Source organism: Equus asinus, chromosome 29, assembly GCF_041296235.1.
Source record: "Equus asinus isolate D_3611 breed Donkey chromosome 29, EquAss-T2T_v2, whole genome shotgun sequence".
NCBI classification, from domain to species: Eukaryota; Metazoa; Chordata; class Mammalia; order Perissodactyla; family Equidae; genus Equus; species Equus asinus.
The window spans coordinates 22,045,723-22,071,123 of NC_091818.1; the positions used below are offsets into that span (position 1 = coordinate 22,045,723).

Here is a 25,401-nt window from a genome sequence, read left to right on the forward strand (position 1 = left end):
AGGCGGCCCTCACTTACTGCCCCTGCTGGTGCATTGACTTAGGCTTCTCCATCAGCCCTCTGTATAAATCCACAGAATATAAAGTTGTGCCTTGAATTTCAGAATAGATGCATTCCAGAAACATCAGATTTAAATTGAGTCAAGTTTTCAGGACAGTGCAGACACTTGGTATTTTAAAATAATCCTGCAGTGAATCCTTTAGTCATACGAACAATGTAAGTCAACTTCTGTTTCATAAATTTAGATTCTAAGATAGTGAGTTTTTGTTAAATTTAAGGTTAAACAACAATATCACTTGCCTTTTATTAGGTCTGTCTTTGTCTAAAATATTGCATCCTGCTTATGAAATGTAACTGAAATCACTGGAAATTATAATACGGAGTAGATGAACTGTGACTATCATAGTTTTAAAACCACAAAAATGTTGTCTTTGTGTGTGAGTGTGTGCTCTCAGTTTTTGATCTTCCCATATTAATGAAGATTGTTACTTTAGGAGAAGAATTAATTTTTTTATTTCAAATGCTTTCTCCAAAAGTGGGACTCAATAGCATTCCTTTAAAAAAAAAACCTTTCACTTTTCATCTATAATTAAAGCCAAAGTTTTCTTTTAATTTTAAAAGCTTGTCCTTGAACTAAAATAACATGGAACGTTTTAAAACATGGCTCCAAGCTGCTGTAGATACATTTTATTTAAACCACAGAGACTGCAGTTAGATTTCTCAGTGCCAGACAGACTACAAATTATAACTGTAGCAGAAATGACTGAATTTCTGGATGTTGTAGTACCAGCACGGCTGGTTGTTTTTTGGGAACTGTTCCTCCCTTTGGGCTCAGCTCATGAATGACTTAATCCCTCTGTAAGATCAAATGTCATGCCCAATGCCATCCATAGAAAAAGCGGGCGAAGCCTCGTTTGCCTTTACACAAATTAGCTGTGCTGGCCTACAGAGGAGGTAGGAAGAGGCACAAAACGGTGTAAAGTGAGGCTAGAACACCGTGAAACTCCAAAAGTTGGATGAATGATAAAAATATCCTTTAAAGCAGAATGCCATTGTTTATGATGGCAAGAAAAGGGGATAATATCCATGATTGAATTGTAAAAATATTTTCACTAAGGTCATTTTTGTACTTACTATTCTGGTATTAGGTTAGCAAATCTCATGCCAGATTAGATCTAATAATATATTGTGTTGCTCTATGTACTGTAGAAAGTGCATGAACATCTGTTATTTTGTTTGATCCTCATTACAACTCTATGAGGTAAAAATAAGGATAATTATTCCCACTTTCTCGCAGGGTGGGAGAGAGTGACCCATTGATGCGTAGCTACTTAACCACCGAGCCAGGAAGAGAAGTTTGGTCTCTCAGCTCCTCATTCAGGCTCTTTCCACTCAGTTTTACAGTGTTTTCCATCCTGGTTAAGTGTACTCAAAATAAAAAATCATTTACGGAGTAGAACTCTCCAAACCAGTGGCTCTTAACTTATTTGGAGCTGTTCCTCCTTTTGTACATGGACGGCTTTGAAAATTGGATAAAAAGCTTTGGATCCTTCTCCAGAAAAACGCACATCCACTTCCCCCACCCACACCCTTTTGTGTAACCCAGATGGCAACAGAGGCATCTCTGATCCTTTAGACCTAAATAGGATTCCCTTGGACACTTTATTCCATGCTGTGGAAGGTTGGACTCTTCTGAAGATTTCTGACGATGCCTGAGGGTTCTGTCTTCACAGCGTATGGAACTGTGTACTTCCCAAAGTGCGTTCATTTATGGGTCGCATTGCCATCCCACACACGTGGTCCCTGTTCTGCATGATGTTGATTCAGATATGAAATGTACTCCCTTCTTCAGTGCCAGAAGACGCCCTGCTCTCAGAAGGCATGTGTGTGTAGTAGACTGTATGGAAAATTTGGAGAGGAAAAAGGACCTTACATCACAGCAGTTCACATAACTTCACAGAGAGCACTACTTGTCCTTGCTCTTAAGTGTCCTTTAGCCACCCCACCTGAACTCTGCCCTGTCTCCTCTGCCCCATGTGGTACCCAGCCTCACAGCATCGCACTAGCTCCATGCTTTCCCTTCCACTCTTCCCTGCTCACCCCTAATTCCCAGTTGCTTCAGAATCTCCAAGTTCTTTCCATGCAGTGTAGTGTAAGCCAGCTCTTTCCAGCCTCAGCTCCCAAGCTCCATTCCGGGCCTACCCTTGAAAGCTCAACACATCCATCAAGATGCTAAACAAACCTAAGGGACCTTGTAGTTCATAACTTTAATTTTCTTTATAAGGCATTTGTGATGTTAAATGGCATTTTATTTTCTTCAGCTATACCTGTTTATAATTTTAGGGATTTCAAGGATTCCCTAAAGCCCAGCCATCATCCCTGCTAGGTTTGGAACCCCATTTGGAGACAGCTGTGGGGGTCCTGGTCTTCCTGGGGCCATGTGAATTTAGAACTTTCTTGAGGTTCCTCGTTGGAGCAGAGTGGGTGATTAGGCACAGGGCACTGTGAGGACCACTGCAGGGCTGGATCCAGGTCAGGACAGCTGGTATGGAGGCCGTCCCTGGGCTCAGAAGCCCATGCTTGTGGACTTTCCCAGTCCATTCACCTGTCCAGTTTGGAAACTGAGGTTGGTATGAAGCTTCTGGGAAAAAAGAAAACAAATTAATTAATCCAGCAAAAAACCACTTTGGGTCATGCTTATGTTCTTTACAGAGAAAATGATACATGTATTATTAGGAAAAGTGAAGAACATGATATAAGAATAGAAAATGGCCTAGCATAGTATTAAAAAAGTGCATAGTGATTTTAGGAGAGGAGTCTTTTAGGTAATTTCTTCCGTTTGATTCAAATTTGAAACTGTGTTATTCTAAGAGATGCATTCTTTCTCCCAATGACTCAGCTTCCCTCCTTGCAGCTGGTCTGTGATTTCAAAGCTCTGTTGCCTGGGATCTACCTCTGTTTGGAGGGTATTCTAGTATGGATGGTTTTGTTCTTACTTGTGATTAGGCAGTACAGAAAGATTATCTATCATCTTACTTAAAAAGCAGTGATATGATTGGGCTAGAATTTATCGCATTTCTGAAGGAAACTGCCAGCCCTGGTGGTCTAATGGTTAAGATTTGGTTGTCACTGCTGTGTCCCAGTCGGGGAACCGCACCACCCATCTGTGGGTTGTCACACTGTGGTGGCTGCGTGCTGCTGTGATGCTGAAAGCTATTTCAAAGACCAGCAGGGTCACCCATGGTGGACAGGTTTCAGCGGAGCTTCCAGGCTAAGACAGACTGGAAGAAGGACCTGGCCACCCACTTCTGAAAAAATTGGCCACGAAAACCCTATGACTAGCAGTGGAGCATGTCTGATACAGCACGTGAAGGTGAGAGGATGGTGCAAAAAGACCAGGCAGGGTTCTGCTCTGCTGTCCACAGGGTTGCTAGGAGTTGGAATCTACTCCACGGCACTAACAACTGAAGGAAACGCCCTGTTCAGTCCCATGATGTGACTTAGAAATATCACCGGTAAACACAAATGTTAAGAAACTGGCGGAGCTATGGAGTTAAGGATAGACCAAAAATGTCATTATATCCACTGCAATTCTGAAGTTGTGTTGAAGAGCTAGAGGTCTCCAAATTGGAAATTAGGCCCTGTCCACGCTTCCCCCCGGCATTGGAGTACCTTCTGTGGTCCTTGCTGTCTTAGCTGTTTCTCTGGTTGATGAGTCAGAGGAAGGCTCAGAGGATGCAGTATCAGAATGTTAAAGGAGCAACCTCGGAAACATTTTGACTTCTCGAACCAGCTGGTCACCATTACACTGATCTCTTCAAGTCCTTTCTGTCTTCCTAAAAAGACCCAGCCAGGGTCAAAAGGCACTTAATTCACCTTTTTTTGGAGGAAGATTAGTCCTGAGCTAACATCTGCCACCAATCCTCCTCTTTTTGCTGAGGAAGACTGGCCCTGAGCTAACATCCATGCCCATCTTCCTCTGCATTATATATGGGATGCCTGCCACAGCATGGCTTGCCAAGCGGGGCGTAGGTCCGCACCCAGGATCGCAACCAGGAAACTCCAGGCCACTGAAGTGGAACGTGCGAACTTAACTGCTGCGCCACTGGGCCAGCCCCTAATTCACCTTTTTATTTTAACCACTGAGCATTTAAATTTGTGTACTTGGGGCAAATTATATATAAACTTTTTTCCTGGGAAGAAAGGGCTGTTGTAATATTTGACTATGTTTCAGATAAATCTGTCTTGATAAAGAGTTAGAGAATCTGATTTTGAGAGAGAATAATCCAGAACCAAAACAGAAAGTATAAATGTGATTACATGCCAGGGCATAAGAAATAATGATGTCACAGATAGAAAGACAGAAGAAACAATGAGTAGGAGGAAGAAAATCTAGAGAAGAAAGAGCCAAAAAGACTTCACAGTGATATGGGGAAACGACATATGAAAATTCGATTATATTGAGAAAGCAGAGGGCTAGAGTGAGAAAGGAAAGGCAGAATGTAGTGGGAATGACACATTTCTGGATCAGGTTCTGCCTGCTAATGATCAGAGAATCTTTAAATACCAGGAATTATTGACAAGTGGGGCCTGAATGGACTCTTGAAGGAATTTATGGATTCCATGTTAAGTAGTACTGGGTCAGTCTTTGAACCAGTATTCTTTATTTATTTAGTACTGTGGGACTTACGTGTAAGCACTTTATAAGCTTTGTCCAGTCTTCTCCCAGGGGCCCAGGAACAAGATAAGAAGGTACCTCTAAGGGAAAAAGAGTGAAATACGCAGGGAGTTAGTAACGTCAAGGAATCTTTCCTTCTCATGCTAATGTAGAAAGCAAAGATGAGCTGGTGAGAGGGGAATCTGACCATTGTGATCAGTTAGTAGTGAACCCAGAATAAGAGGTTCCTTTAAAGTAGGGAGTAAGAATAGGAATCAAAATACATGGACGCAAATCAAGCCCTAACTTATCTTTGGCTTTTTCATTGTAGGACAATTCTAGGACTCTCTGCTTTCAAGAGTGCTATTGAAAACTGTGGACATTTCTGTACTTTTGAAGATCTCTCAGAATTCATTGCATCACTCTGAGATTTAAGGGATGTTTCATGTGTCCATTCTATCTAGAGTCACTTAGAACTGTGCTGTCCAATATGGTAGCCGCTAGCCATCTGAGGCAATTGAGCGCTTGAAATGTGACCAGTCTACATTGACGTGTTTAAATGTACAAGGGGAAAAAAGCATGGAAAATATCTCATTGATAATTTTTATGTTGATTACATGTTGAAATGCTAATATTTTGGCTATATTAAGAAAGTATTTTATCAAAATAGTTTTATCTTCAGTTTACTTTTTAAGTATACCTACTAGAAAATTAAAAATTACTTATGTGGTTTGCACGTGTGGCTCACATCCTAATTCTATTAGACAACAATGTCTTAGTGGTGGTGGTGGGAAGCAAGTAAGGGAACAAGTGTCTCATCACAACTCATAGATGTCGAGAAAGAGGGATGAAAAAGAAGGAAGTCAGAGTTTCATTTGGCTGAAAGCTGGCTGATACCCCTTCAGTCCCATTCCGGAGGAGCGCAGAATCCTAATCTTAAAGAAACCCTGGTATCTTCATGGTCGTTCGTGCATATGGCATAGAGTCTCATCTACGTATCGGCTCACCTTTGTTTTGTTGTTGTTACCAGATGTACCAGAAAATCAGTGTGAAGAAAAGAACTAATTTGTTGCTCTCGTTAGATTGTGACTCCCCTGCAATATAGATTCTGTCTCATTCATCCCCAGGATCCAGTACATCTGGTTGTGTTCAAGGGATAAGGAAATGCATAGATGAATGAAGGGATAAATAAATGAACGGTGCAGAAGAAAAGCATAGATTCTCTAGATGCAGGCATGTGGTCGAAGGCCTTGAGATGGGGAGTGAAGTAAATCAGGGAAAAAAACACGTGAAGTTGGAAGCAAAGCTTTTTCTACAAGGTGTATATTGGGCAGTATGCGCCAGTGGTCCCTATCTTGACGGCCAAAATCTCTTCTAATTGGTTGGTGTACATGTCACACCAACTGTTAAAGACTTTAATGTTCTCTAGTTGGACGTATTTCTTAAGTTTTAACAAAATTTCTTTAAATCAGTGAAGAGAGGTAATAGTTTCCCTCTTCAGGGACAGAATGTAGGAGAAAATTATTTAGAAATTTTATAAAGGCATCATCCACTCTCCCTTTTTTTTAAGAGTACAGAGTTGACATTGGTTTAACCTGCTCTTTTCTAATAGAATAATGCAGAGAACAGTTTAATTTAATCTGCTTGTGGACAATGCAAGTCACCATGCTTTCAAACAGAATTTTTTTAATAGGATATAAGCTCCCATTTAAAAAGAATGTGTTTTTTAAAAAGTAAATTTCCCTTGAAAATACAAGTGGATTAACTAAGACATTTAGGGTAGGGCAGGAAGAAAATTCCATTTTCTTTTTCTTTGAAATTCAAAACTTATTAAGTTAGTTTTGCAGAATTAGCCCACATTTAGTGCAAGTGGATGCCAAGTACTGTGGCAAGTAATTGTCAGAGAGGACGGAGAAGCAGTGGTGTGAAAGCAGGGAAGATGAGCCTCGAAATGGTTGAATTTCCATGTTTCTTTTACGTCTCTTTGTGTGTGCTGGGTTCCCACATCTTCATGTTGCCTCCTAATCCTCCAGGACCATGGCCTTTGGCATCATAGACCTGCTTTCTTTAAGAAAACCTCCCATCCACTAGTCTTTCCTGGGTTCCCTTTGCCAGGGGGCCACCTTCCCACGAGTCACAGTAGCACAGTGTCCAGGCCCATGAAAATGCTTCCATTTTAATTTCTTTTAAAATCAAAAGAAAAATGAACATAATAATAATGAATATGTAATAAGCCTGGATTATGTGTGTCTATATATTGATGTACTTGTACAAAAGATAATTTTAAGATCTTTTTATGGAGGAAAGAGTCCACAAAGGCAACACGACCTAGAACACACAAAAGTCATAATGCATCAGGGAGCCCCCACTGACTCCTTGAGGTCCTTGTTTCTGGTTTTCAATGTGACTACTCTTGTAATTTGACAGTTTAGCATCTTAATAACATTGTGTGTTCTAATGTGATAAATTACTCTCTCTCCATCAGTCTGTTAACAAGTAATCATTGAGAATCCTTTCTGCTATGTATTGGAGCTAAAACAATGAATGTGACAGCCAGCATATTGCGGAAGAGAAGCATTGAATAAAGTGTGCCAAATGCTACAAAGAAATACAGCATGCTATATACAGAGGGATCTTGTCTAAGTACATTTTTAAAATATTTAACTTTTACTATATCCTTACAGAGACTCTTTATATATTTAAGAGCAAATATGAATGTAAATTCTTACTTATTTTTCCCCATTCTGTCTAAAAGGTAAACTACTCAACACAATAACAAAAAACACATAACTCAATTAAAAAATGGGCAAAGGACTTGAGTAGACATCTCTCTAAAGAAGATACACAAATGGCCAATAAGCACATGAAAAGATGCTCAACATTACTAATCATTAGAGAAATGCAAGTCAAAACCACAGTGAGATACACCTTCACACCTATTAGGATGGCTATTATAAAAAAAAAGAAAGAAATTAACAAGTGTTGGCGAGGACATGGAAAAATTGGAACCCTTGTGCACTGCTGGTGGGAATATAAAATAGTGCAGCTGCTGTGGAAAACAGTATGACTGTTCCTCAGCAAATTAAAAATAGAATTATCATATGATCCAGCAATTCCACTTCTCAGTATATACTCCAAAGAACTGAAATCAGGGACTCAGAGATATTTGTACACCCACATTCATAGCAGCATTGTTCACAAGAGCCAAAAAGTAGAAGCAACCCAAGTGTCTGCTGACAGATGAATAGATAAACAAAATGTGGTATAAACATGTAATGGAATAGTATTCAGCCTTAAAAAGGAAGGCTCATTCCAACGCATCCTACAAAATGGATGAACCTTGAAGCTGTTATTCTAAGTGGAAATAAGCCTGTCACAAAATTCCATTTTTTCTGTGTATGTATATTCACATTCTTTTTGCTATGGACTCGCTTGCTGATAATGGTTTATTAATTTGAAGAGTACTTTAGGGAGTAGGGAAACTAGCCTGTGATATTTGTAAGTACGAATATTTTGTCCCAATTAGTTATATATGCTTTGATTTTCCTTTTGATTTTTCCCCATGTAGCCTTTTAAAAAAATGTAATTACATTTATCAATCTTTCTTTTTGTGGCCTCTAGATTTTAAGTGATAGAGAGAACTTCCTTACTTCAAAGCTTTAAGAGAGTGTCCCAGGTTTTCTTCTAGTGTTTCTATGAGTCTCAGTTTTTACCTTAAATCTTTTGTCTATTTGGAATGTATCTTAGTTTGAAATATGGTATAATAAGATGTGAAGAAAATAGCAAACTATATTTTTTTCCATATAGCTACTCATTTATCTTAGTACCATTTATTGATCAATCTTTCTCCTCCCTCCCTGGTTGGAAATAACCACATTTTAAACTGAGTCTATCTTATCTTTCTATTCTCTGTAGATTCTTCTTTCTAGTCATGTTCAGTCTCACACTGTTTTAATTATTGAAGCTTTAGAATTTGTTTAATATCTGACTGTGCAAATTTCCCCTCATTCTTCTTGTCTTTTCATAGTTTTTCTAACTATTGTTGCTTGTTTATTTTTCCATATTAACTTTATTTAACTTGTCTACTTGAAAAAAACCCTTTTGTTATTTTTATTGGGATTATGTTACATTTATGAATTAATTATAGAAAATCAATATTTTTAAGATGTAGAATCATCTTATCAAAAATTTGGTATGTCTGTACATGTCTTCTTCTGTGGCCATTAGTAGTATTTTCCAATGTTCTAAATAGGTCTTGCACATTTCTTGTTAAATTTGTTCCTAGGCATTTTATCTTTTTGTTGTTTTCTTGTTGTAAGTAGGGCCCTTTCCTCTATCACATTTTTCTAACTGGTGGTGTTGTTTATATGAGAAAACCATTAATTTCTGTATGTCAATACTTTACTCTGCTACCACCATAAATTTTCTTATCATTTTTGGTAGTTTTTCAGTTGACTTTCTTGTGTTTTCTAATAATATAATTATATTGTTTGCTAATAGTGATGGTTTTACTTCTTTTTGGAAATTTTTGCCATAGATTTCTTTCTCTGGCTTACTGCATTGATTGTAATTTTAGTCCAATGTTAAATAACAGTGATGACAGCACATACTCTTGTCTTGTTTCTGACCTTCATAGCAATGCTTCTATTATTTTCCCATTATGTACGTATAATGCTGGCTTTGGCTTTCAATCAATGCCTTCAGATTATGGTTTTAGACTTTGAAGATCTGAACTGAGATTATTTTCTCTACCACTAACTAACTGAGAAACATTAAGTAAGTTATCTAACTTCGCTGCTTTATTTCTGTATCTGTAAAATGAGGGAAAGAAAAATACCTACCTCACAGAGCTGCTGGTAATGATTGTGAAAGCACTTGATCAGCTGTGCTGTGTAAATGTCCCGTGTTACTCCTTCCCCTCCTGTTCAGGACACTTCCCTACAGAAGGCTTAGGAATTGTGAAACTGGATTTCCCCTTTGTGGCTCCGAACCGTTTTGTAATTCCATTCACCACACAGTTTCTACATATATTCCAAGGCTGGAAAGAAAAAGCGCTTTTTGAACGATGAGCAAATTCCTTTGCTGACATTTAACCAAAATGTATTCCAAACCTGAAGCCTTTTGGAAGCCTAAGAAAATGTTGGTCACCTTCTTGTAAAAAAGTGAAATAAAAAAATGTTTATGTACCTCAGCACTTCCTGAGTGAGCTGGAAGTGAGTGCACTGAGGTGGTGTTATTTTGTCGTGTTTCAGTTCTGGGAAAAATGAAACCAGAAAATATAGGCAATTTTTCAAGATTTTTGGTTGTGAAAGCTTCCCCCTGCCGCCCCACCCTTTGGTTAATGTTGAGAGAGCCATATAAGTTTGGTTCAACGGCAGATCTGCAAACGAATTCCAGTCAGTGATCCGTGGCTGATATTTTCTTCTGCGTTAAACTGTGTTGTAGAGAATGAACTGTGTGTCTGGAGATAGTGATGGCTGTCTTACTTTTTTAGACATAACACTGCCGCCTGATAGCCTTGACCGAATCTGAAATAATTTGCGCATGTAAGATTTTTGTATCCCTGTTTTGAAATGAGCTTTCGTACTAGTTTCTGTGCACAGTTTTGTTTTGGTCCAATCTGATAAGATTTGCGAATGTACTTTTCCTTTGTAGGAAACCGCCCACAGTGGCTCCGCTCTTTAAAGGGTTTTTGTTGCTTGACGTCTGCTAGATCAGCTGCCCCCTCCCTCCGTGGTGGACAAGTGCGACGTGTGGTCACACGTGTGTCCACTGTGTTTACCTTCCTCTTTCAGACAGCTCTGCCAGGACCTAGGTATCAAGCTGTGAATGTTATTTTTTCGAACAGCAGCAGCTGCCTTCTCCACTTGGCTTGCTGTGGCATCAGTGGCTTCAGAGATGCCTCTGGCTTTGTCATGTGGCTGGGCTTCAGAAGAGAGTTTCGTACTCCCTCATTTTCCTGGATTCAGTTCTCTGATGACACGTCGAATCTGAGGAATCTGCCCTTTCTAGAATGATTGTGGATGCAGTTTTGCATTAAAAGCTAAGGAGAATTAATGCATTCTCTCGCCGAGATTGGTCCGAGCAGATCATCCCAGTCTTCCAGCACATGTTATGAATTTGTTTGCTGACCTTAAAGCCATGCACATTTGAAAACATATTCCTTTTTAAATTTATATGTATAAAATCATCTTTTGTGAATCTCAAAGCAAAAGCAGAATGAGAGAAAACAATGGGGGAAACGTGCCGTAAGGTACGTGGATTGATTCAGTGCTTTACAAGGAAAAGCTTTTGGAAACCCTGGCTTAGCAAACACAAGTGGCAGTTGTACCAACAGTAGCAGTACCATCGTTTACATTAGTTCCCTTTACAGAGTGCTTATCAAAGCAAGCTTAGTAAATTAGAATAACAGCCAAAATAGAAAGCATTAAATGAATCTGTCAAAAACTAGCCCCTTTCCAGACTTAGCCTGAACTGCCAGAGGGAGCTGGCACAGCAGAATATTCATTTGGAGATCCCTCAACACCCCATTATTCCTAATGAAGGGCTCCATCCCTGAGTAAAGTCAATAATAAAACAGGAGTCAGGGAAGAAAATATGTTGGTTTCAGTACGGAAAAATTCTTCCTAATTGCATAAATTAAAATGAGCAACCTAGAAAATGACCGTATGTGTTCAATTTCTCATTTTTCTCTTTAGATAAATGTTAGAGGACAGAGACCATCTCCCTGTTGTTCACTACTGTATTACCAGCTGTTAGCAAAACGCACTAAAGATCTGTTGATTGATTGGTTTATTGATTCGTCGCTGGGGAACATAATAAGTACTTCCACCTTTGAAATAATCTTAGTTTGGAGAGGAAAGTATGTATGTGTATCTTTTGTTATGTAAATATAACAGCAAGCAAAGTAAATATAATGAGCCAGAATCAATTCTTGGGTAATCAGGAACAGATTCTATGCTATGGAAATGGTTTACATTACTCCAAAAGCAGAATTTTGCATTTAGTGGGAGATATGGTGGTAAAACATGGAGCTTTTGCTTTCTACCAATAGTGTAAACATTACTCCAACATGTAGTCTCTGGAAATAATTTAGTTAACTCTTATTTTTATATGCATGTTCTGTTCTGGAGACGTTGCAAAAATTGATGGAAAGTTATTTTCTTTAAGTGATAGCTTGTTTACAGAAATTCCTTGAAATCTTGATGGTTATTGAAAAGACTGCAGTAAATGTAGCCTGAAACTGCCAGGTGAAGCGCCGCCCCACACCTTCCAAAGAAGGAGCGGCCTTTGTTAGAAAATCACCTCAAATCCGTAAAAGTCGTGGAGAGTGCTCCCTTTGTAAGATGAAATATTTATGTTCCAATCCCCAAAACATATTGTGGATCATTTTGGTGTTTTAAGTTGAGGGTACGTAGTAAATTATTCCAAAATTATGGAGGCCAAATGTCATTCCCTGCAAAAGTTTGTGTAGTATCTATTTATCTGTGGGCAGATGACTGCTCGGTTTAATCAGAGGCAGACTTTGTCAACTTAAGTCTAAGTAAACACAGCTGAATATAAGCAAGTTGGACTGCAAGGTTTTTTTGAGCTTTGCCAACAGCATATGACCTTGGAGAATGCTGCTTTTTTTACTACAATCTGCTTTCAATGGCAAAAGGAATTCCTTTTGTTTCAAATTAACAAGTGATGATTAGAAGCTTGTTATGTTCTAATTTTTAGATGCGAGACGAATGAACATCATACACGCACCCAACAAAAAGCCACCTTCCTGGGAAAGTTATTTCCCCGTTAGGGAGCTGAATATAAACTGCGAGGGTGGAAGCCAAGTAAATGGAGTTTTCTTTCTACAAGAAACCTTTTTTTTGTTTATTTGTATTTTGCTTTTTTGTCTTTGTGCCATTTCAGCAGATTAGAGTTGTGGTTCCAAATGCCACTAGAAAATGAACTTTATTGATTTATCCATTCTTTAAGAAGCATCTGTCCTCAATAGGAAAGAAACTTTGTGCTGTCATTAACTTTCAATTTTCAATAGAAATTCTCACTGCTTTGTGCTTTCCACAAGTCCTTTTTTTCTTCTTCTTTTTTTCAAATACATGTTTCTTTTCAGCCACCTAATACCTTCCTCTTTTAGCCTAGTATGGAGTCCAATATTAAAAAATTTTTAAGGGCACTTTGCAGCTAACATAAAGTTCCTATTAAACATTTCATGTCAAAAGGTGAACTTAAAGTGAGAACTTTGGTAAAAGGTGGATTAGTAGCGATTTGCCTTGAAATGTCTAGCTTTTCAATATTCTCTGATTGGCTAGCAGCCAGACAGATCCTCTGCTCTTTCTGTTCCTTCACTTAAGGAAACTATTTCTTTCCCCTTCACCCTTCGGGTGTACACTTCCTTCTGAGAGTAAATGCAGTATGTATTAAGGGTGTGTGACAATGAAGATTTTTAAATAATTCATTTTTCAAGACTTTGGTATCTCCCCCTTTTTTTCAAGTCACATGTTGAATGATATTAGTTGAGCATATGGGAAAATATTTAGATCTACGTGCTAAAATACTGTTCTGTAGTTAGATTTATGTAAGACCCATCCTCACTTATTTATTTATTTGCATCCCTCTTTTTTCTATATGCTGATGAATTTCCATGTTAAAATGAATGCTTTGAGAAAAAAATATCAAAATATTTCTAAATATGTTGCTAAGCAATCCAGCAACACAGCTTTCTCTTTTTTGTTAAGGATGCCATCATACATCTATAAGATTACATCGACATACACACTTGAAGATCCTCAGAGCACCTCATACTCTCATCATATCAAAATCAAGTTCAGTATGGCTTTCCTCCTCTAAAGGGAGACTTGCTCTTCCTCTTTTTTTCCCTAACTCAGAGAATGCCTTCACCGTTCACCCAGTCTCCAAGGCGGAAATCTGAGAGATGGTACAGATTCCTGCCTCCCGCTCTCAAACCCCATCTAGTCATTCAACAATTCTGCCCCTTGATATCTCTCACATCTTGCCTTGCCATCCACACGGCTACTTCCTTAATCCAGGACTTCTCACGTCTGTCTTAGGTTCCTGCCACATTCCTTCCTGTCTCCTCTAATCTAGTCTTCCACTGAGGCAAAAGGGATCTGTCGAAAATCCAAATCTGATCATGTCTCTGTAAAATATCCTTTAGTCATTCCCCATACCTTTCAGGATAGAGTTCACATTCTTCCTCTTGGCCCCCAAAACCATAAACCCCTCAATGCCTGGCCTCTGCTAATACCTCTCTTCATTTCCAAATTGCCCCTTCACATGACTCATCCATTTCAGCTACGCCAGAAAGTTCCCCAGAGGAGCTGTGCCAGGTATGACATTGTGCCCTCATCCAGCTGTTCCCTTTACTTGGAAAGCTTTTCCCCATCTTCACCTCAGAAAGCCTGCTCATCTTACCTCAGACCATGCCTCCCCATTTTCCATGTCTTGGCACTCAGGTAATGGTAACATTGGTGGCACCCGCTGGGATGAATGGAGGAAGCTGCCTGCTGCTGGAACCAATTGCCCAGGGCCTCTGCCCTGCTGCCCCAAGGGTATCATGGCCTTTGGAACTCCTTTCGGGATCACCACCCCCCTGCCCCTGCCACTGTCACTCCTTTCCACACTCCCACAGCACTTCCCATCCTGAGCTCTTGTCATTTATTTACCAAACTGTGAGTGGCTTGGAGATGAGATCCATTTGTAATTCGTATTTCTAGCCTGTCACAGTGCCTGGCATATAGGATACATTCAATCAATGCTTGCTGAATGAACCCATGAACCTGTGAATGAATTAATGAAGACAACATAGAGAAGAACAAATCTTGTTACACTTAAAATGAGAAGATCTGGCTTCTAGTGCTTGCCCTATTGTTTACTAACAATTTGGTCTTGGACTTGTCAGTCAGCTTTTTTGAGTCTCAATTTCCACATTGTAAAATGAGGGAAATGATATAATTCTGCCCAAAAAAGAAATGAGATTAATTGCACATGTATAACTTGCAAAATGCTCAATAAATATTGTTGCCTTCACCATGAATTGTGTGAAGTTGACCTGGCCCTTAATTATGCCCAGAAAGGGGCAGAAGGGGGATAAATTGCTATGTACAAAGTATAATTTTCCATTTGACACTCACAAAAAGATAATTTGGTTTTCACTTGGATAAGTTCAGATTCACTGTAATGTGGTTGCACATTCTCTATCAAAGCACCAGGCATCCAAAGATGGCAAAAAAATTCCAAGGGAAATCAAGTATCCCTCCCATTCTGCCATGCACTGGGAAGAACTTTTTATTGTAATTGTTGTCTCTGTAAAATATCGTGAGTGTTTGCAATAATCTATATATTCTTACTGCAGTCAATCTAAGAATTTAAGAATACCAAGTTGTTTAGGATGAGGCAGTGATATAATTAAGGTCTTTTAGGTAATATGTGTTTTAAGTAGTTATTTTATTCCTTGTGAAAAGGATAAGTATCAGTTACTTAGATCTTCATAGAAAATTTTTAATAACAGAGATTAGAGAGGTAGCTTTAAGAATTGGGAATTTCCAAAGCTGTTCCCCCACATTCACATCCCATATTCTATCTTGAGTAAGGACCTTCATATTTAAAACTTTCTCCAAGCAGTTAAGATTAAACACTCTTAACATACCTATATGTTTTCATGAGTATCATGTAAGCTGCTAGTCCAAAAGGGGTTATATGCACCGACCCCAAAAGTGAAAGGCAGAAGACCAGTTGCTGGCATAATCCTGGAATTTGCCTCGGCATGCACATTCTCATCAAAGATGCCATCCTAATATTTTGCATGTTATGGCTACTTAAGTGACCTTCTCCCAGCCATTGCAAAACTGAAGCCTCCACAGCATGCAGTCTTGCTCTTTTGAGAATTTTCCACACTAGAGCATCCTAGACATAACATGGCTGTCCTTGAGCTAGCTTAGACAATTCAAGTACAAAAGCTATTTTGAACTGTTGTATTACTTGTTATCTGTTCCATTTCAAGCTAGGTCTTCAACATTCATCAACAGTTTGCTGCCATTATAAAAAGAGTATTCGCAATTATGGAATAATTGTAGCTGCTATTTATTGAGTATTTCTGGGTACCTAGTATCTCACAGTGATTATTTCTCATTTTTACAACAGTCTTCATTATTCAATATTTTATACCTATTTTACAGATGAGGAAAAAAATGAGACTCAGAGAAATTAAGTGATTTGACCCAAACCACATGCTGATAAGCAGCGGAACCAAGATTCAGACTCCAAGCTCTCTGGTTCCAAATTTGCTCTCTTTCCAGTGTACCTTAGTGTGGGAGGAATAAAGCGTGCTTAAGTAAATCCCTCCTTCACAGGTGGCACTGTTTACCAGTGCAGCAGTGTGCTCAATTTCTCAATTCAAGATAAACCTAAAAAAGGCATAAATCCCATTAAAGAGCAGCTGTAGGAATTTGAGTAACTGGTTATTCTCTTTCTCTTTCTGTGCCTCAAAGACTACTGAAGTTAGCATGGAATTTCCATTTGAATAATTCTTCAATTAATCATAAACTCTTGACTCCCATTTGTAAAGCAGCCTTTTGATAGATGCTTCCAACACTTGCCCCACGCAACTCCCATTACTTCCTCTTTTCTTCAGTATAAAAATAATCATCTTTGTTCCATTTCTGGACCCACTTTCTGCTTTTCCTAGCCCTGCCAGTTATTTTTATTATTACAATGATTAATCATGTGAATAATTAATTAAGCACATTTTCGTCATCACTCATCTTTCATGTCTTTATTCTTCTTCTGTGAGCTCCTAGAAGTCAGCACAAAATACAAATTCCTTGTTCCTTTCGCTCAGAGTACTTTTTGTGCATCTTCTTGTCCAAGTAAAAATTTATATATTACATTGTCTAATAAACTCTCCATCTTATAAGTTGACTTTTAAACCTCCTAAAGTAAGCTGAAAATCAGCTGGACAATGTATCCAGTTGCTTGGAGTTTTGAAAATAAGAGAAATACTTTTTCTAAAAAGGTGTAGTGACCAACTCTGCCTTCCCACCTCCTATTCTCATCTTATGGTGAGCGCTGTGTAGTTAAATGCTGCCTGAAACAATGGCTTGCTTCTTCATGTGTGTTTTGTAACATCTTGTGCTCAGCTCCCATTGTGGGTGGCCTGGGAAATGGTTTCTCCTCTTGTGTGCAGTAGATGCCTTCAGTTCTCTTGGCCATGGACCCATGTGCAAACCGTATGCATAACAGAGAGTGGCGTGCTCCTGGTGGGCATTAACTGGGTGTGCATCTAACTGGATGGACATGTGAAATAACAGAGGACATCACAAGCAATGGTGCTAGGGCACGTTTCTAGGTTCCGGGGCCTTCACAGCTCTTGGTTGCTTGTGAGAAACTATTCTGCCCACGAATCCAAGGCTGGCGTAAATCAACCTCTCTTGCTTCCATCTCCTAAGTGTGGAAAAGTGACTAGAACTCCCACAGCCTGTTAGGGAGGGGAAAAGGCCACTTGCCTGCAAGAGCTTGGGAATCTTGCAAGGAATGTATGATTTTCCTGGCTGTTATACCCCAAAAAAGAAACGCAACTTTTTTGTGCTTCCATAATGAAAATATGTACTTTGTTTTTCTCTTGCATATGAGAGCCAGGCTCTTTTGTATAATATTTTGATTCAAAGCAATAACTACTATCTTCTTCTCGTTGCTCATTCACCACCTATTTCTGGATGTCTGGAGAGAATTTAGAATTGGGGGATATAATTTTTAAATCACTTTTGGGTGTGTGTAGTATATTCCATCACCAAAATCAAAAGTGTCGGTAAGTGGATCTGATTTGTCCTGGAAAATGTAATTTTTGCTTTTTTTCTTTTTTGCACAGCTTTCTACCTTTCCCTCTCTCCCTCTCTCTCATTTTAAAGTTGGCTTATATTATTGATTGTTAAAATATTACATTCCTCTCTAAAGTCATCAAAAAGTATGGGAAAGGGTAGAAAATATAAGGAATAGCAGAGGGTTGCTTTTAGTCCAAAAACAGTGTTAGGTTCATTGTCCCTTTCTCTAAATCAGTCTTTTTTGATGTCTACAACAAAAATGTTTTCTCTTTTATTTTTAAGGTGTCTTATTTACTTGTAACAGCATATGACATTTGAAGACAATATGTATGACAGCTGCTTGCATTTAAATATATGTAAATCGTGTGAACATGCCGCTCTTTTGTATTTAAATTTCCATGAAATGACTCTGCAAGAACTTTTCTGTATATTGTACTCGTTCACTTTTCCTGGTAGTCACTGAGCTCTGGTAGTTTTTTAAATCTAAGATCATTAGAGTACTTAGTCTCTTTCTCTGTGGTTTCTTTGCTTTATGCTTAAGTACTGTATTTTTAGTATCTTGTGATGCCCACAAATACCGCTCCCAAATCTTACATTCTCAAGGCTGTGGTGTGGCCTTGTTATTGTAGTAGACTTGCTACGTCTAATCTGGGTAGGCATTGGCAGCGGTGGTCCCAGCACAAGATGACCCCACATGCTCTGGGATGGAATGAACTCAGCTCACCCTCTAGCAGACACCCAGCCAAGAGTCCCTCTCAGTTCACGACCTGTCCCTGGACCTGTAGGTGGCTTCGAGATGGCTACCATTAGCCATCAGCAGGTCCTAGACAAGGCCCTCTGGATCCCCCTTCGCCACCACCTCCCACGTCCTGCGCTCTATTTTAGTGATTTGGTCCTAGTGGTGGCCAAGTTATCTGCATGGCAGTTCTGTACCCCTTTTCCCTGTTTCTCTTTCGAGATCATATGGCTCCAGCTACCTCTCAGGGCTGCTACAAAAATAACAGATTAAAAATCACCAAACACTGTTTGTTAAACCTCATCAGTGTGTCAGTGTGTAATAAAACAATGCTCTGTTCTTTTGAGGCAGGCCTGAATATAATATTCTACTAAGGGCAACAGAAACTAAGTTTACTTTAGTTTATAAAAGCTTATTATCCTACCCTAGAAAGAAAAAATTCTGTTAGGTTGAATAATTAGTTTTTGATGACCCCATGTGGATTACTGTTTGTCACCCTATTTTCCCAAAGGAAAGATAAAAAAAATACGAGACTTAAAAAAATAAAAGGCCTCACCGTCACAGCCATATAGAGCTGGGCCAACATGTTTATTTTCAAAACAGAAAACACAGATCTTATAACAGTATATTATGACTGTAGCTGTTCCAATTAGAAGAAGAAGGGCAATTTGATTATTCTGAAGTATTCTGTAATACATTACCCTAAAAATCTTGGGTTCCTTTATTCTGAAGTTTACATTTGTAATGACTCTCCCTGAATCGCATGTCATAGCATAGCAAAAATTGTGATAACTGGGGAAAGTAATGCAAATAAAGTGAAGTGTTTTAACCCTGCCCCGCCCCAAAAATGTTTTTAGTGGTATTCATGTTTAAGCAAAAATAGACAATAAAAAGTATTTTTTAAGCTGGAGTCACCCATTTCTGAATAATGTTTTCCTATAAAAGTGTTATATCTGCTACTCACATGAAGGCAGACTCGTTAGATACTGCCTTAGGACTGTCATTTGACCTTTGCTGAAATAGGAGAAATCCGTAACGATTTTTGAAAGGTACCAAAGAACTACTGCCTCGTGCTGCTACACTTGAATGAACACCCAAGATTTCCAGCATGCTTCTTTACTAAAAGCAGTCTACTTCTAATGCTGCACAGCAGTGTTTCTCATGGGGCAGCCCCCTCACTATCTCCATCAGAACACTTGGGGCGCTTGTCCAAACACGGTTCCTCGGCCGCATCTGTGACCTGTGTAATCACAGCCTCAGAGATGGGGTCCAGGAACCTGTCCTTTGGAGAATTGCCCCTGTGAACTTTATTCTCTTCTCTACACCATCCTAAGAGGATAAGTTCGAGGCTAGGGGGTGATAGTAGAAACCTTGTATGGGGCTTAGCGCCTCCATGGAACTTGGAGTGGCCTCAGTGACTAATGAAGGATAACTGACAGCATCGTTTCTTTATGTCAGGAATCATAACACCATAGCCTTTACCACATGCCAGGCACTGTTTCAAGAGCTTTACACTTAACATCTCATTTAATCCTCACAGCACCCCCGGGAAGTAGGTGTTACTACGATCCCCATTTTATTGGTGAAGACGCTTTGACACAGCATGCGTAAATAACTCACCCAAGGTCATTTAGCTAGTGAGTCAGCTGTTTTCCTATGGTCCCAGCACACATCTCTGCTTAGATAAATTATTGTACAAAGAAGTGGTTTTTGATCTGTAAAATGTTTTTGTTTTCTCCCCAAATAGATCAACTCGTTGGGTTTAAGCAACTTATCCCCTAATTCATTCTAGAAATCTTTTGTATTCCAAATTTAGATGATAATAGTGGAATAAGATATGTATGTATTGGAATTTAATAAATGGTTTGGGACGGAGATGCCCAGACAAATTTTAGAGTGGACGTCTCTGGCAAGATTTAGAGGGGAGAGGGGTTATTTGGCATTCTCTTGGTCAGAAGACCTCTTGACTAGGGGTGCTCTTGGACCTCCAATGATAGCCAAGGCCTGGCAGGGCATTTACCCCACCTTTATGCTGAGTTCCTTTTTAACTTCTCCTGCCTTTCAATACCATTGTCAAAAATCTTCCCAATTTTCATTTCAAAGTCCCTCCCCACCCCAGTTTAGACTTTAAATGACTGTTTCTGAAATTAAAAGCAGAAAATCACAGAACCTTTAAATGTAGAAATGTGTGAACAGAGGACACTGACATGCCAAGTACAGTTTTAACATTTTAAGCATATTAAGAACATTGAAATGTATTTGAAATGTAGAAGAAGGTCTGGTAATACTGTTCATCTTATGTCTAAAATATGTTTCTTTTCTATTAATAAATACAGCAGATGAACTGTCAGTAGAGAAACTGTCATTTGCTACTCTTCGGAAAGATTTGGATCTTGAAGTTTGTGAACGTCATCTCTGTTATTGTGTCATTTCTGGTGCTAACGCAGTCAGACAGGTTTAACACCAAGATCTCCTAGTCTGAAGTGTCATTTCTGGAGATGGTAATTTAAGGAATTTGAAAAGCATGGTAATAATGTGAGCCAATTCAAAGATACACTGCAGTTCATATATCAAAGGAAAAACACTTTTTTGATGGTTTTTCGGAGATACTAAAGAGCTCAAAAATACATGGATTCCAGCCAATTTCTAGATTATTACAAATGCACATTTTTCCATTTAAAAGGCCTTTTTGCTGAAGAAAGTCCTATTAGTACTTTGTAACCTAACACCATTCAGCTATGTATTTATTAAACAAGTCAACCTTTTAGAACTGCAGTGTGGCAGCTCTAAAGTTGATCTCGGGAGAGCCCTTGTGCTCTTAAAGAACTTCGAGGATGAATATCAATATTGGGATATGGGGACAAAATTAAAGTTTAGCTAAAAATCAGAGTAAGTCCATCCAGTTTTCAGAACTAGTAGCCCAACTCGCATGTAAAAAAGAGTGCTTACACAAACAATTAATGCTCCTTGCAACACAGAGACGTTATTCATGCATAGTTAGGAAGTCATTTTCTGAGACTTTGGCTGGAAGCCTAGCTTTCATGGATGAAACATTTTGGGTAACATCCCCAATATTCCCCTTGAGAAAATGAAGTAACAAAATCCATTAGACACTTACAGCTAGTGGATACTCTTTAATGTGGCTCCAATGCTCTGTCTTGGCATGTTGTGGTACTTTGGCACAAAATAACATCAGAAAAGCGATTTTGTTTTTGAAGATGATAGATTCTGCACACTTAATCCATTAATCTGAGCTGATGGGCTTTGCCCAGAGTTAAAATATTTCATCCTTACATAATGGTTTTCATATTAAATCTCTGAACAATACTAATTTTTCTGGTGATGCATTCAACCCCATGTTCTAGATGTAAAAAATAAAGTGAGAGAGAAGGGCTTTTTTTTTACTTAACAAGAATGTATATAGTCCTTGGTATATGTGCTCAAGCTCTCTTCTAAGTGTTTTAGAAAATATGAAATCATGTGATCCTCCTAAGAACCTTCTGAATCTAGTAGTGTTAGCGGCATTTTATAGGTGAGAAAGTTGAGGCACAGAGAAGTCAGGCAGCTGGCCAGCTGTCATACAGGTAGTAAGTAGCAGGGCAGGGGTCCAACTTCTGCTGTCTGGTTTCGGGGTCTGGGCTCCAACCACTGCACTACACTGCTCTATGCCTCATACCAGACCACCCTCATAGTTAATAACGACAAGCTGCAAGTAGAAATGAGAATATATAACATTTCCAGACCCCCTTTCTGGTCATTCACCAACAATTTCCTCCCCATAGACTGCATTCTAATCTTCAAAGTGAAGTTGCAGACCAAAGTTTTAGACTTCAGGAAGGTGGAGCCTTTGAGATCACAGAGGAGCAGTCTTGGTAGATGGGGCTGTGCAGAATAACTTAGCATCAAGAATATTGACTATATTTAGTGAAAAAGATTGAAAGTGAAGTTAAGACATTATAATTGGGTGCTCTCTGCTTATTTGAAAAGTTACTTTCGAGTTACAAATCCCACTTCCTACTCCTTTAGTCCTTCAGCCCAGAATGATGAGGTCAGAATAGCTGTGCATTTCAGAGGAACAAAGATACAGCTGGGAGTTAATAAGGAGCCACCAGCCTCAAGAACGTAAGATCTGCATAATAAGGAAAACCGTTAAGGCTATAGCTCCCTGACAGAGAAGGAGTCAAGTGACACTCTTACAGGTTTACCCACAGATGTGGGTACTCCTGGAACAATAAAGATGTTCTGTTGTTGTTAATGGAAATACAACCTCTCCTGACAGCTTTGAGATGTCAGCCTACCCCCATCCTAACCAGGGAGCTCTTCACTATGGTCCAGAATAGAGGGTGTGATTGCTAATTTTTGTTTTCTAGCAGGAGATAAATGGGAGAATGCATTGACAGAAAGACAGCTGAAGGTGGGGACCCTGTGGATCCAGGACATCTGGGCATCATTAGCCATAGCGAGAGGCCAGCCCACATGAGAGGTGGCAGGAAGGAAAAGAATCTTTGGCCAGATGGTGAAAGTCATAGCTGGAAGAAACACTGGCCTGATTTTTGGAAAAGATTTTTCTTCAGACTCCGAAATGATTTTGGAAGCCGCTCATTCTTTAAGGCCCTAGGATAAATAATTTAGCTAGTATATTACAAAAGGAAAAAAACAAAAAACAAAGCTAGATCCATCCGTGAAGGTGAGGTGGGTTGCATTTCATAATTCTCTCTATTCAGAAAGCTTGCAAAGCTCCCCCTTCTCGAGGCTCACAAAACCCAGGCTCCAACACCTCTTCCGTGAGGGCAGCCCTGATGTTCACCAAGCGTAAGCTGCAACTTCTGCCTGTCAGGCCGAAGTTTTAAAGTGGAACTTCCTGTTTGGTCAATGGGACTGGAAGAAGCAGTTTAGTCATCAGCAGATGTGTTACAGGTTCTTGGATGTGTTTTTTCCCTTGCTTTTTGGGAAAAACACTTAGAATGATTTATCTTCACTCATTCAAAAGCTCTAAGTACCCCAAAGAGAGGATAATGACAAAAATTTCCTCTCAAAGTGATGCAGCAACAGCTGTCCAGGAGTTATGGAACAGCAGTCCCTCCGGGCGATAGAAGAGTGACTGCAGGAATATCACATTTATCAAAATGTCACTCTAATTAACGTGTGAGGAGAGCTCAAGATCTTAGATGCCCTGTTTTGTGAGTTGGACAAATTTTTTGATATTAAGGATTAAATCATAAGGAGGAAAACAGTCTTTTTTGTATCTCTATCGTCTAAAATACTAGCAAAAAGTACAGAAAAGGGATTTAATAGGTTATCATCCCTCAGGCTTTCCGTGTAAACAATGCATTAGGGCTTGCCCTGGTCCTGGAACGTGGTTTTATCCACAGCAATCAGTCAGCCGTTAAAACCGGGACCTTCGGAGCCGGCTGACCTGGAGCTAAGTCTCAGCCCCCATTGCCTGAATCCTTTGCAAGTTTCTGGACCCTGTAAGTGACAGTGTCATTTGTAAATGAGGGCCATGGTGCTGTGTTACAGGGTGACTCTAAGTATTTACCCAGATAACGTTTGTGAAGATCCCGGCATGGTGTCTGGCATAAGAATAAGCATTCAGTCAGTGTTAGCAATTGTTATTGTAAAGATAACCCCTTCTTGTAACATTTGAGTCTCTTAATATTCAAGTTCAAACTGGATGAAGCTGGATTTTGAATTCTTTCAAGCTGTTTCTGTTTCACAGGCAAAAACCACTGCCGCATCAGGGAAGGCCAAATGGTAGATTATTATCTTATTTATTAACAAAGGGTAAGGCGAAAGTAGTTCAGTGGAAAAAGCAAGGTATGAAACATGCACAAGAATGACCCCTTTTAAAAAAATGTATAGCAACTTGCTTGGAAGGCCACATATCCACATGTTAACGTTAGTTATCCCTAAATGCCTTCTATTTTCTCTTTTACACTCTTTCCTAGATCTTTGGCAGTGAAGCTGTATTACTTTCTTGTTAGAGAAAAACAACAAAAGCTACTTTCAAAAGGAAAGAAATGTAGAGCCGCAGGGGAACCGGTCTGTAGGCCTGTGAGTGAGCCCGGCCTGGATCTAGTGCGTGGGGAAGTAGAGAGAGAGACCAGCCATGGGAGCAGGGCATTGCTTGTCCATTTGGTGGAAAGTGCTACAAATTTGGAGCAATCCATATTTCAGACTCTTCAGTGAGGTTTTATATCTGCCCTACTAACAAGAATCTTGTTCTTTATCTCACCTGTTCCAAGTATGTACATAACTCCAGAAACTGACCCACTGTCCTGGGGGCACTCAGGACCTCTGACATCAGAAGCACACTAAACCCTGTCTGTCCACACCTGCTGTCACCGGTAACAGCCCCAAAACTGAGTCTAAGGAATCGCAGTTGTCAAGAATCTGGAGCTCTCTCTCCATTTTAATTTAGGGAAACATATAATATATGAGTTTTAGATTGATTTAAAATAGTCATATTTTTAATCTTAATTTTATTTACATTTCAGGGTGTGAGTAGTATTTTGTGGAACATTTAAGAACATTCCTAATTTCAGGGCTTATTGACTAAATGCAAAAAAAATCTCAGAGCAAAAGATTTGACTCCATTTTTTGTCTCCTTTTATGACTATACGTATTACTTCAGGAATATATATCAGAATTAATGTCTCTAACTTGCCTTTATCAAAGTTGAATGGACACTTTGCCCAGAGTGCCTCATGCTTACACATCGTGACGTGCAAAACTGAATTTTCTATATAATTGTTTCTCTACTTAACTTTATAAGGAAACACATGTCCAAACTGAGGATAACCCCAGTTTAAGTTTTAACATGGCTTGGGTTTTACAGCATCCAAGATTTTTCTAACTACGCATCTCTTTTTTTCTTTCCTTTTCTTTTTTGGTCTTAAAACACGCTCTTTTGGCTGGGTGAGTAAGTTGTTCCTGCCAACCAGTTGCTTTTATGGTAATTGACAGCGTAGCTGATTTTTGGAACCTTAGAATCTAAAAAGGCATTTTAGCTTCGACTTTGGAGAGGCTGAGCCAAGCTACTTGAAGAGTAAGAGATGCAGCTGGGCCGAATGTAGGGCAGTCAGACCCCAAGTCTGTGCATGTTAATTAACAGCAGTGAATGTCTGCTCCAGCTCAGACTTCTGATTTCCCTCTCTTCAGCAGCATTCAGAG

The 25,401-nt window shown here is 39.3% G+C and overlaps 1 protein-coding gene and 1 long non-coding RNA gene across 6 annotated transcripts in view; one reads left to right on the forward strand and one right to left on the reverse strand.

Moving 5' to 3' along the window:
- MKX (mohawk homeobox) overlaps positions 1–25,401 on the forward strand; it is a 62,878-nt gene that overhangs the window by 31,101 nt on the left and 6,376 nt on the right. The gene's annotated exons all lie outside the window — the stretch shown is intronic.
- LOC139042486 (uncharacterized) lies at positions 330–14,915 on the reverse strand. The gene is made up of 3 exons (XR_011499233.1): positions 9,498–14,915; positions 4,690–4,757; positions 330–2,640 (listed from the first exon to the last, which is right to left on the reverse strand). It is a non-coding gene; the product is annotated as an uncharacterized lncRNA (long non-coding RNA).